At 38.6% G+C, this 13,496-nt stretch overlaps 1 protein-coding gene across 6 annotated transcripts in view; it reads left to right on the forward strand.

The window, feature by feature from the left end:
- The window catches only part of MFSD14B (major facilitator superfamily domain containing 14B), a 130,825-nt gene that overhangs the window by 48,974 nt on the left and 68,355 nt on the right, over positions 1 to 13,496 (forward strand). The gene's annotated exons all lie outside the window — the stretch shown is intronic.

The raw sequence follows: 13,496 nt of genomic DNA on the forward strand, positions 1-13,496 counted from the left end.
TTTAAATTGGCCTTAAGAGTTCAGTTGTCTTAAATTGTTTTATAAAATTCATTGTTGATTAACTCTTCCCAGTCACCATTTTGCCTTACCAGAGAATCCCTTTGGATCTAGGTAAACTTTGTTCCCAAATTAGATTTAGAAAATAGAGAACTTGAGAGGGTGACTATTACCTTTATATATTACATTGCTATACACTTTTTAAAGTTTTTAATTCTTCTAGCACATTTAAAATTACATCTTGGATGAAATAGTAAGGTTAAATTGCTGGTGTTTTTAACTCTCTGTTTTATTCTTTTTCATTGCATTACCTTTTTCTTCATTAATCCTTTACTGTAGAAGGTTATTGGTTATTAGTTAATGAGGGATAAGTGGTCTCCATTTCAAGTTTCATGAGATCCTGCCTGCCGTGTTCTTCACTATGTCCCTAGTGCCTAGGGCTGCCTGGGACAAAGGTAAAATGTGCATTTTCTTTGAACAAATGTACGTGTTACAGGCATATGTGTCTTGAGTGATTGCTTCTCTAAGACATATTTTTAATATAAATATAGACACACCAGTCTATTCATTTTAACAGAGTGTTATAATTTAATTTTTGACCCGTGTTTTCTGATTCCCACCCCCTCCCAGTGTCTTTAGGTTACAAAGTTCAAAATAGTGCTTTTCTGATGCAACCAGTTGTCTATACTTGTAGTTATTCAGCAGGTTTCTCAATGCAGAAGTTATTCTGTAACCATTCTTTGTTTGTTAAAAATTCAAATTGAAATGAGGAATATTTTAGTATTTTTGATATCCTGTGAGAATTCTAAAACCACCTTCCAGACAATTAAAATCCTTGGGAAATTTTGAACCTATACCACATTATTGGTCAGTCAATCAGTCAGTTCAGTGGCTCAGTCGTGTCCAACTCTTAGTGACCCCATGAACCGCAGCACCCCAGGCCTCCCTATCCATCACCAACTCCCAGAGTTTACCCAAACTCATGTCCATTGAGTTGGTGATGCCATCTAACCATCTCATTCTCTGTCATCCTCTTCTCCTCCTTCCTTCAGTCTTTCCCAACATCAGTGTCTTTTCAAGTGAGTTAGGTCTTCGCATCAGGTGACCAAAGTATTGGAGTTTCAGCTTCAACATCAGTCCTCCCAGTGAATACCCAGGACTGATTTCCTTTAGGATGGACTGGTTGGATCTCCTTGCAGTCCAAGGGACTCTCAAGAGCCTTCTCCAACACCACAGTTCAAAAGCATCAATTCTTCTGCCCTCAGCTTTCTTTATAATACAACTCTCACATCCATACATGACTACTGGAAAAACCATAGCCTTGACTAGATGGACCTTTGTTGACAAAGTAATGTCTGCTTTTTAATATGCTGCCTAGGTTAGTCATAACTTTCCTTCCAAGGAGTAAGCATCTTTTAATTTCATGGCTGCAATCACCATCTGCAGTGATTTTGGAGCCCCCAAAATAAAGTCTGACACAAAATAAAGTCTAAACACTATGTTTCCCCATCTGTTTGCCAAGAAGTGATGGGACCGGATACCATGATCTTAGGTTTCTGAAGAGCTTTAAGCCAACTTTTTAACTCTCCTCTTTCACTTTCATCAAGAGGCTATTTAGTTCTTCTTCACTTTCTGCCGTAAGGGTGGTATCATCTGCATATCTGACGTTATTGATATTTCTCCCGGCAATCTTGATTCCAACTTGTGATTCTTCCAGCCCAGCGTTTCTCATGATGTACTCTGCATATAAGTTAAATAAGCAGGGTGACAATATACAGCTTTGACATACTCCTTTCCCAATTTGGAACCAGTCGGTTGTTCCATGTCCAGTTATAACTGTTGCTTCCTGACCTTCATACAGGTTCCTCAAGAGGCAGGTCAGGTGGTCTGGTATTCCCATCTCTTTAAGAATTTTCCACAGTTTGTGGTGATCCACACAGTCAAAGGATTTGGCATAGTCAATGAAGCAGAAATAGATGTTTTTCTGGAATTCTCATGCTTTTTTGATGATCCAGCGGATTTGGCAATTTGATCTGTGGTTCCTCTGCCTTTTCTAAAAGCAGCTTGAACATTTGGAAGTTCATGGTTCACGTATTGCTGAAGCCTGGCTTGGAGAATTTTGAGCATTATTTTACTAGCGTGTGAGATGAGTGCAATTGTGCAGTAGTTTGAACATTCTTTGGCATTGCCTTTCTTTGGGATTGGAATGAAACTTGGCCTTTTCCAGTCCTGTGGCCACTGCTGAGTTTTCCAAATTTGCTGACATATTGAGTGCAGCACTTTAACAGCATCATCTTTTAGGATATGAGATAGCTCAACTGGAATTCCATCACCTCCACTAGCTTTGTTCATAGTGATACTTCCTAAGGCCCATTTGACTTCACATTCCAGGATGTCTGGTTCTAGGTGAATGATTACACCATCATGATTATCTGGGTCGTGGAGATCTTTTTTGTACAGTTCTTCTGTGTATTCTTGCCACCTCTTCGTAATATCTTCTGCTTCTGTTAGGTCCATACCATTTCTGTCCTTTACTGAGCCCATCTTTGCATGAAATGTTCCCTTGGTATCTCTAATTTTCTTAAAGAGATCTCTAGTCTTCCCTATTCTGTTGTTTTCCTCTATTTCTTTGCATTGATCCCTGAGGAAGGCTTTCTTATCTCTCCTTGCTATTCTTTGGAACTCTGCATTCAAATGGGTATATCTTTCCTTTTCTCCTTTGCTTTTCGCTTCTCTTCTTTTCACAGTTGTTTGTAAGGCCTCCTCAGACAACCATTTTGCTTTTTGCATTTCTTTTTCTCGGGGATGGTCTTGATCCCTGTTTCCTATACCTTGTCATGAACCTCTGTCCATAGTTCATCAGGCACTCTATCAGATCTAGTCCCTTAAATCTATTTCTCACTTCCGCTGTGTAATCATAAGGGATTTTATTTCCGTCATACCTGAATGTTTTAGTGGTTTACCCCACTTTCTTCAATTTAAGTCTGAATTTGGCAATAAGGGGTTCATGATCTGAGCCACGGTGAGCTCCTGGTCTTGTTTTTGTTGACTGTATAGAGCTTCTCCATCTTTGGCTGCAAAGAATATAATCAATCTGATTTCGGTGTTGACCATCTGGTGATGTCCATGTGTAGAGTCTTCTCATGTTGTTGGAAGAGGGTGTTTGCTATGACCAGTGTGTTCTCTGGGCAAAACTCTATTAGCCTTTGCCCTGCTTCATTCTGTACTCCAAGGCCAAATTTGCCTGTTACTCCAGGTATTTCTTGACTTCCTACTTTTGCATTCCAGTTCCCTATAATGAAAAGGACATCTTTTTTTGGTGTTAGTTCTAGAAGGTCTTGTAGGTCTTCATAGAACTGTTCAACTTCAGCTTCTTCAGCATTACTGGTTGGGGCATAGACTTGGATTACCATGATATTGAATGGCTTGCCTTGGAAACGAACAGAGATCATTCTGTTGTTTTTGAGATTGCATCCAAGTACTGCAATTTCAGGCTCTTTTGTTGACCATGATGGCTACTCCATTTCTTCTAAGGGATTCCTGCCTGCAGTAGTAGATATAATCGTCATCTGAGTTAAATTCACCCATTCCAGAACTTTTTAGTTCTCTGATTCCTAAAATGTCGACGTTCACTCTTGCCATCTCCTGTTTGACCACTTCCAGTTTGCTTTGATTCATGGACCTGACATTCCAGGTTCCTATGCAATATTGCTCTTTACAGCATCGGACCTTGCTTCTATCACCAGTCACATCCACAACTGGGTATTGTTTTTGCTTTGCCTCCCTCCCTTCATTCTTTCTGGAGTTACTTCTCCACTGATCACCAGTAGCATATTGGGCATCTACTGACCTGGGGAGTTCATCTTTCAGTGTCCTAACTTTTTGCCTTTTCATACTATTCATGGGGTTCTCAAGGCAAGAATACATAAGAGGTTTGCCATTCCCTTCTCCAGTGGGCCACATTCTGTCAGCCCTCTCCACCATGACCCCTCCATCTTTGGTGGCCCCACACGGAATGGCTTAATTTCATTGAGTTAGACAAGCTGTGGTCCTTGTGATCAGATTGGCTAGTTGTCTGTGATTGTGGTTTCAATCTGCCCTCTCACACCTACCATCTTACTTGGGTTTCTCTTATCTTGGACGTGGGGTATCTCTTCATGGCTGCTCCAGCAAAGCACAGCCGCTGCTTCTTACCTTGTACGTGGGGTAGCTCCTCTCGGCAGCTGTCCCTGAGCTTCGGTGTTTGGTAGCTCCTCCCAGCCGCTCCTTGGACGTGGGGTAGCTCCTCTCGGCCACCCTGACCTTGGACGTGGGGTATCTCTTCTTGGCCGCCCTGACCTTGGACATGGGGTACCTCCTCTTGGCTGCTGCCCCTTAACTTGGGCATGGGGTAGCTCCTCTTGGCTGACGCCCCAACCAGGAACATGGGGTATCTCCTCTAAGCCGTCCTGACCTTGGATGTGGGGTAGCTCCTCTTGGCCACCCCTGTGCCATTGCACAGCCAACCCCCTGTGCCTGCGTTGTCACGCACCCGTCCCTCTCCTCCCCTGCGCAGTTGCCAGCTGCTGCCAAATTATCAGATCCCTTTTAAATTTAATTGATTAGCTAAAGTGCCCCAGGGGCCTAGTATATCATCTTCTTTCTTATTGCCCAAAACAGATAATTTTCTTAGGGTTTCTGTGTCCCTGTTAGATCTGGAATGCAATCTTAGAAGGCAGCTAAAATGCTGTTCTACTGCCTCTTTGCAGATTCTGAGCAGTTTTACTGCTTACAAAGATTTGGTTAAAATGATTAGTTTTGTGAGAAGTACAGATTTGCTAGTGTCCCTCTACAGTGTCATAGACAAAGAATTGCTCAGTTAGTGAAAGTGAAAGTCACTCAGTTGTGTCAGATTCTTTGCAACCCAATGAGCTATACAATCCATGAAATTCTCCAGGCCAGAGTACTGGAGTGGGTAGCCTTGCCCTTCTCCAGGGGATCTTCGCAACCCAGGGATCAAACATTGTGGGCGGATTCTTTACCAGCAGAGCCACAAAGGAAGCCCATGTTTTCATGCTTTTTCTAAGCTTTTGGTGTTTATAAATTAAGCTAAATGTCTTTTACTTTCCTGTCTTCTCCAGACTTTACACCATAGTTGGGTAACTTTGTTTGTTTGTTTGTTTGTTGTCTTGTTTTTTTTTTTTGATGTGGGAGAACTGGTTTACTCCTATATTTGAAAAGAAAGATTTGCTCTGGCATACAACCTCCACTTTCTGCCTTTTCTGGTTGGACAGAGAAGTGATAGTATTAGGTTGTTCAAAAAGGAAGGGGCAAATACAAGGTTTGTTTTATGACAGCTGGAGTTTGTTTTTCTCTTCCTTTATGATGGAGTTTACTAATATCCTGTTTCCAGTTCTTGGAATCTTGATTCTGTCATCCACCTTGGTATAATTTCAGGATGAATGTTCATGTGTATTCCTTACCCCTGCCCCAACTTACGCTGTAGCTAGTAGATAGCAAGCACTCTGTTCTGTTTCCAGGGCAAGAAAAAGTCCTGAGATCAGAGTGTGGAGATACAGAGTGGTATATACATAATCATTTTTTGTACAGTCTGACTGCATCCTAGCATTCATTAGGACTGTTTTAAGTAGTGTAGAACAATTCACGTCTTTTAAAAAATATATATTTTCTGTTTTGTTTTGGCTATGTCTGGTCTTCGTTGTGGCACACAGGCTCTTCATTGTGGTGTGTGGCCTTATCTCTAGTTGGGGCATGGGGGCTGCCGAGCACATGGACTCTAGTTGTGACATGTGCATGCTTGGGCTTAGTTGTCCCATGGCATGTGGGATTTTAATTCCGTGACAGGGATTGAATCTGCATCCCCTACACTGGAAGGCAGATTCTGAACCACTGGATCACCAGGGAATTCCCAAGAATTTACTTATTATTTTCTCTGTGAGATTTGTTGCCTCTCTCATGTGGCCATGTCCTAGATTACAGCTTTAGTTTGTTAATTAGGCACCATCAGAAAGGTCTCCACCCCTAATATACTGAAGCAAAACCACAAAGTTGGCCTTACACAATGGCCTTAACCTTCCAGTAGTACTATTAGCTCATACATAAAAATGACTTATCTCTTGTCTTACATTCCTGTTTGATATTCTACCCTCTCATCAAAATGTGTATCCTTTTAGAGTGCCCGATCTCATTTTCATGTAAATAAAGTCATCTGATTAAATTTCTTTAAAAGTTTTAAAGTCTATTTAAATAGAGGATATATTTCAATAAAAATATGCTTAATATTAGTTCTTATGAGTGAAGAATTTTATTTTTTGCAATTTGCAAATTTTCTTTTTTTATTTTATTTTTTTTTAAATTTTATTTTATTTTTAAACTTTACATAATTGTATTAGTTTTGCCAAATATCAAAATGAATCTGCCACAGGTATACATGTGTTCCCCATCCTGAACCCTCCTCCCTCCTCCCTCCCCATACCATCCCTCTGGGTCGTCCCAGTGCACTAGCCCCAAGCACCCAGTATAGTGTATCGGACCTGGACTGGCAACTCGTTTCTTACATGATATTTTACATGTTTCAATGTCATTCTCCCAAATCTTCCCACCCTCTCCCTCTCCCACAGAGTCCATAAGACTGTTCTATACATCAGTGTCTCTTTTGCTGTCTCGTACACCGGGTTATTGTTACCATCTTTCTAAATTCCATATATATGCGTTAGTATACTGTATTTATGTTTTTCCTTTTGGCTTACTTCACTCTGTATAATAGGCTCTAGTTCCATCCACCTCATTAGAACTGATTCAAATGTATTCTTTTTAATGGCTGAGTAATACTCCATTGTGTATATGTACCACAGCTTTCTTATCCATTCATCCGCTGATGGACATCTAGGTTGCTTCCATGTCCTGGCTATTATAAACAGTGCTGCGATGAACATTGGGGTACATGTGTCTCTTTCCCTTCTGGTTTCCTCAGTGTGTATGCCCAGCAGTGGGATTGCTGGATCATAAGGCAGTTCTATTTCCAGTTTTTTAAGAAATCTCCACACTGTTCTCCATAGTGGCTGTACTAGTTTGCATTCCCACCAACAGTGTAAGAGGGTTCCCTTTTCTCCACACCCTCTGCAACATTTATTATTTGTAGACTTTTGGATCGCAGCCATTCTGACTGGTGTGAAATGGTACCTCATAGTGGTTTTGATTTGCATTTCTCTGATAATGAGTGCTTTAGAGCATCTTTTCATGTGTTTGTTAGCCATCTGTATGTCTTCTTTGGAGAAATGTCTATTTAGTTCTTTGGCCCATTTTTTGATTGGGTCGTTTATTTTTCTGGAGTTGAGCTGTAGGAGTTGCTTGTATATTTTTGAGATTAGTTGTTTGTCAGTTGCTTCATTTGCTGTAATTTTCTCCCATTCTGAAGGCAGTCTTTTCACCTTGCTAATACTTTCCTTTGATGTGCAGAAGCTTTTAAGGTTAATTAGGTCCCATTTGTTTATTTTTGCTTTTATTTCCAATATTCTGGGAGGTGGGTCATAGAGGATCCTGCTATGATGTATGTCAGAGAGTGTTTTGCCTATGTTCTTCTCTAGGAGTTTTATAGTTTCTGGTCTTATGTTGAGATCTTTAATCCATTTTGAGTTTATTTTTGTGTATGGTGTTAGAAAGTGGTCTAGTTTCATTCTTTTACAAGTGGTTGACCAGATTTCCCAGCACCACTTCTTAAAGAGACTGTCTTTAATCCACTGTATATTCTTGCCTCCTTTGTCAAAGATAAGGTGTCCATAGGTGCGTGGATTTATCTCTGGGCTTTCTATTTTATTCCATTGATCTATATTTCTGTCTTTGTGCCAGTAGGATACTGTCTTGATAACTGTGGCTTTGTAGTAGAGCCTGAAGTCAGGTAGGTTGATTCCTCCAGTTCCATTCTTCTTTCTCAAGATTGCTTTGGCTATTCGAGGTTTTTTGTATTTCCATACAAATTGAGAAATTATTTGTTCTAGCTCTGTGAAGAATACTGTTGGTAGCTTGATAGGGATTGTGTTGAATCTATAAATTGCTTTGGGTAGTATACTCATTTTCACTATATTGATTCTTCCAATCCATGAACATGGTATATTTCTCCATCTATTAGTGTCTTCTTTGATTTCTTTCACCAGTGTTTTATAGTTTTCTATATATAGGTCTTTAGTTTCTTTAGGTAGATATATTCCTAAGTATTTTATTCTTTCCGTTGCAATGGTGAATGGAATTGTTTCCTTAATTTCTCTTTCTGTTTTCTCATTATTAGTGTATAGGAATGCAAGGGATTTCTGTGTGTTGATTTTATATCCTGCAACTTTACTATAGTCATTGATTATTTCTAGTAATTTTCTGGTGGAATCTTTAGGGTTTTCTATGTAGAGGATCATGTCATCTGCAAATAGTGAGAGTTTTACTTCTTCTTTTCCAATTTGGATTCCTTTTATTTCTTTTTCTGCTCTGATTGCTGTGGCCAAAACTTCCAAAACTATGTTGAATAGTAATGGTGAAAGTGGGCACCCTTGTCTTATTCCTGACTTTAGAGGAAATGCTTTCAATTTTTCACCATTGAGGATAATGTTTGCTGTGGGTTTGTCATATATAGCTTTTATTATGTTGAGGTATGTTCCTTCTATTCCTGCTTTCTGGAGAGTTTTTATCATAAATGGATGTTGAATTTTGTCAAAGGCTTTCTCTGCATCTATTGAGATAAACATATGGTTTTTATTTTTCAATTTGTTAATGTGGTGTATTACATTGACTGATTTGCGGATATTGAAGAATCCTTGCATCCCTGGGATAAAGCCCACTTGATCATGGTGTATGATCTTTTTAATGTGTTGTTGGATTCTGATTGCTAGAATTTTGTTAAGGATTTTTGCATCTATGTTCATCAGTGATATTGGCCTGTAGTTTTCTTTTTTTGTAGGATCTTTGTCAGGTTTTGGTATTAGGGTGATGGTGGCCTCATAGAATGAGTTTGGAAGTTTACCTTCCTCTGCAATTTTTTGGAAGAGTTTGAGCAGGATAGGTGTCAGCTCTTCTCTAAATTTTTGGTAGAATTCAGCTGTGAAGCCGTCTGGACCGGGGCTTTTGTTTGCTGGAAGATTTCTGATAACAGTTTCAATTTCCATGCTTGTGATGGGTCTGTTAAGATTTTCTATTTCTTCCTCATCGAGTTTTGGAAAGTTGTACTTTTCTAAGAATTTGTCCATTTCTTCCACGTTGTCCATTTTATTGGCATATAATTGTTGATAGTAGTCTCTTATGATCCTTTGTATTTCTGTGTTGTCTGTTGTGATCTCTCCATTTTCGTTTCTAATTTTGTTGATTTGATTTTTCTCCCTTTGTTTCTTGATGAGTCTGGCTAATAGTTTGTCAATTTTATTTGTCCTTTCAAAGAACCAGCTTTTGGTTTTGTTGATTTTTGCTATGGTCTCTTTTGTTTCTTTTGCATTTATTTCTGCTCTAATTTTTAAGATTTCTTTCCTTCTACTAACCCTGGGGTTCTTCATTTCTTCCTTTTCTAGTTGCTTTAGGTGTAGAGTTAGGTTATTTATTTGACTTTTTTCTTGTTTCTTGAGGTGTGCCTGTATTGCTATGAACTTTCCCCTTAGGACTGCTTTTACAGTGTCCCACAGGTTTTGGGTTGTTGTGTTTTCATTTTCATTCGTTTCTATGCAAATTTTGATTTCTTTTTTGATTTCTTCTGTGATTTGTTGGTTATTCAGCAGCGTGTTGTTCAGCCTCCATATGTTGGAATTTTTAATAGTTTTTCTCCTGTAATTGAGATCTAATCTTACTGCATTGTGGTCAGAAAAAATGCTTGGAATGATTTCTATTTTTTTGAATTTACCAAGGCTAGCTTTATGGCCCAGGATGTGATCTATCCTGGAGAAGGTTTCATGTGCACTTGAGAAAAAGGTGAAATTCATTGTTTTGGGATGAAATGTCCTATAGATATCAATTAGGTCTAACTGGTCTATTGTATCGTTTAAAGTTTGTGTTTCCTTGTTAATTTTCTGTTTAGTTGATCTATCCATAGGTGTAAGTGGGGTATTAAAGTCTCCCACTATTATTGTGTTATTGTTAATTTCTCCTTTCATACTTGTTAGCATTTGTCTTACGTACTGTGGTGCTCCCGTGTTGGGTGCATATATATTTATAATTGTTATATCTTCTTCTTGGATTGATCCTTTGATCATTATGTAGTGACCTTCTTTGTCTCTTTTCACAGCCTTTGTTTTAAAGTCTATTTTATCTGATATGAGTATTGCTACTCCTGCTTTCTTTTGGTCCCTATTTGCATGGAAAATCTTTTTCCAGCCCTTCACTTTCAGTCTGTATGTGTCCCCTGTTTTGAGGTGGGTCTCTTGTAGACAACATATGTAGGGGTCTTGTTTTTGTATCCATTCAGCCAGTCTTTGTCTTTTGGTTGGGGCATTCAACCCATTTACGTTTAAGGTAATTACTGATAAGTATGATCCCGTTGCCATTTACTTTATTGTTTGGGGTTTGAGTTTATACACTGTTTTTGTGTTTCCTGTCTAGAGAATATCCTTTAGTATTTGTTGGAGAGCTGGTTTGGTGGTGCAGAATTCTCTCAGCTTTTGCTTGTCTGAAAAGCTTTTGATTTCTCCTTCATACTTGAATGAGATCCTTGCTGGGTATAATAATCTGGGCTGTAGGTTATTTTCTTTCATCACTTTAAGTATGTCTTGCCATTCCCTCCTGGCTTGAAGAGTTTCTATTGAAAGATCAGCTGTTATCCTTATGGGAATTCCCTTGTGTGTTATTTGTTGTTTTTCCCTTGCTGCTTTTAATATTTGTTCTTTGTGTTTGATCTTTGTTAATTTGATTAATATGTGTCTTGGGGTGTTTCTCCTTGGGTTTATCCTGTTTGGGACTCTCTGGGTTTCTTGGACTTGAGTGATTATTTCCTTCCCCATTTTAGGGAAGTTTTCAACTATTATCTCCTCAAGTATTTTCTCATGGTCTTTCTTTTTGTCTTCTTCTTCTGGAACCCCTATGATTCGAATGTTGTAGCGTTTAATATTGTCCTGGAGGTCTCTGAGATTGTCCTCATTTCTTTTAATTCGTTTTTCTTTTATCCTCTCTGATTCATTTATTTCTACCATTCTATCTTCTAATTCACTAATCGTATCTTCTGCCTCTGTTATTCTACTATTTTTTGCCTCCAGAGTGTTTTTAATTTCATTTATTGCATTATTCATTATATATTGACTCTTTTTTATTTCTTCTAGGTCCTTGTTAAACCTTTCTTGCATCTTCCCAATCCTTGTCTCCAGGCTATTTATCTGTGATTCCATTTTAGTTTCAAGATTTTGGATCAATTTCACTATCATTATTCGGAATTCTTTATCAGGTAGATTCCCTATCTCTTCCTCTTTTGTTTGGTTTGGTGGGCATTTATCCTGTTCCTTTATCTGCTGAGTATTCCTCTTTCTCTTCATCTTGTTTAAATTGCTGAGTTTGGGGTGTCCTTTCTGTATTCTGGCAGTTTGTGGAGTTCTCTTTATTGTGGCATTTCCTCACTGTGTGTGGGTTTGTACAGGTGGCTTGTCAAGGTTTCCTGGTTAGGGAAGCTTGTGTTGGTGTTCTGGTGGGTGGAGCTGTATTTCTTCTCTCTGGAGTGCAATGAAATGTCCAGTAATGAGTTATGAGATGTCTATAGTTTTGGGGTGACTTTGGGCAGCCTGTATCTTGAAGCTCAGGGCTGTGTTCCTTTGTTGCTGGAGAATTTGCTTGGTATGTCTTGCCCTGGAACTTATTGGCCCTTGTGTGGTGCTTGTTTTCAGTGTCGGTATGGAGGCATTTGATGAGCTCCTGTCAATTAATGTTCCTTGGAGTCAGGAGTTCCCTGAAGTCAGGGTTTGGACTTAAGTCTCGTGCTTCTGGTCATCGGTCTTATTTTTACAGTAGTTTCAAAACTTCTCCTTCTATACAGCACCATTGATAAAACATCTACATTAAAGATGAAAAGTGTCTCTACGGTGTTGGTCTCTCAGAGAGGTTCACAGGGTTACATGGAGAAGAGAAGAGGGAGGAGGGAGTTAGAGGTGACCCAAATGAGATGAGGTGAATCAATAATGGAGAGAGTGGGCTAGCCAGTAGTCACTTCCTTATGTGCACTCCACAACTGGACCACTCAGAGATGTTCACGGAGTTATACAGAGAAGAGAAGAAGGAGGAAGGTGACAGAGGTGGCCAGAAGGATAAAAGGGGGGAATGAAAAGGAGGGAGACAGATCTAGCCAGTAATCAGTTCCCTAAGTGTTCTCCACCGTCTGGAACACACAGAAATTCACAGAGTTGGGTAGAGTAGAGAGGGGTTAGGGAGGAGACACAGGCGACCTGGTGGAGAAAAAGGAGAGTCCAAAGGGAGAGAGAGCAGTCAAGCCGGTAATCTCGCTCCCTAGTGAAAAATGGGTCCTGAAGATTGGGTTCTTAAAGGTACAAAATTGGTAACAAATACATAAAAGCAAAAATTAACAATCTAGAGTAGAGTTTGGAATTTCAAAAATACGATGTTAAAGAAAAGAAGAAGGAAAAGAAAGAAAAAACGAACAAACAAGGTCGCAAAAATTATAAAGAAAGTACAGGTACAAAATTGATAACTAATACCAAAAAGCAAAAATTAAAAATCTAGAGTAGAGTTTGGAATTTCAAAAATACAATGTTAAAGAAAAGAAGAAGAAGAAGAAAAATAAAGAGAGAAAACAAACAAAAACAAACAATGTCACAAAAATTATAAAGAAAATACAGGTACAAAATTGATATCATTCAGATATACAATGTTATATAAAAGAAGAAGAGAAAGAAACAGAGAAGAAGAAAAAAAAGAAGTCACAGAAATTATATAAAAAAAAAAACTATAGGTACAAAATTGATAACAAATACCAAAAAGCGAAAATTAAAAATCTAGAGTAGAGTTTGGAATTTCAAAAATACAATGTTAAAGAAAAGAAGAAAGAAAAAAAAAAACACGGTCAAAAAATTATAAAATATATATATATGAAGTTTGCTGAAGAAGAAAAAAATAGGGTCTTTTTTTTTTTTTTTGCAAAGTAATAGGTTATAAAAGTGAAAATTAAAGGAACAATAGAAGACTTAAATTTTTTTTTTAATTAGAAAAAAAAGAATGATCGTAAAAATAATAAAAATATATCTAGGACTTTCTTGGTTTTGTTGTGGGTGTTGTGGGTTCAGTTCATTTTTGGCTAGTTCCTTGGTCAGACTTATATTTCTCAAGATCTATAGGCCCCTTCCTATGTAGTCCGTAGTAACCACAGGGTTTTGATCTATTGCCTGTAGCTTCCAAGGCGTTTCCCTCTGTTATATCTTCTTCTGTTTGCTAGTCTCTTCAGTATCTGGTTTGCACCCTGACACAAAGGGGACGGTGGAGGACACTTTTTTTTTTTTTTTTTAGGCTTACTTGTTCAGTTGCGCTGCGGGGAGGGAGGG

The sequence above is a fragment of the Bos javanicus genome, chromosome 8, assembly GCF_032452875.1.
Source record: "Bos javanicus breed banteng chromosome 8, ARS-OSU_banteng_1.0, whole genome shotgun sequence".
In the NCBI taxonomy this organism is placed as follows: domain Eukaryota; kingdom Metazoa; phylum Chordata; class Mammalia; order Artiodactyla; family Bovidae; genus Bos; species Bos javanicus.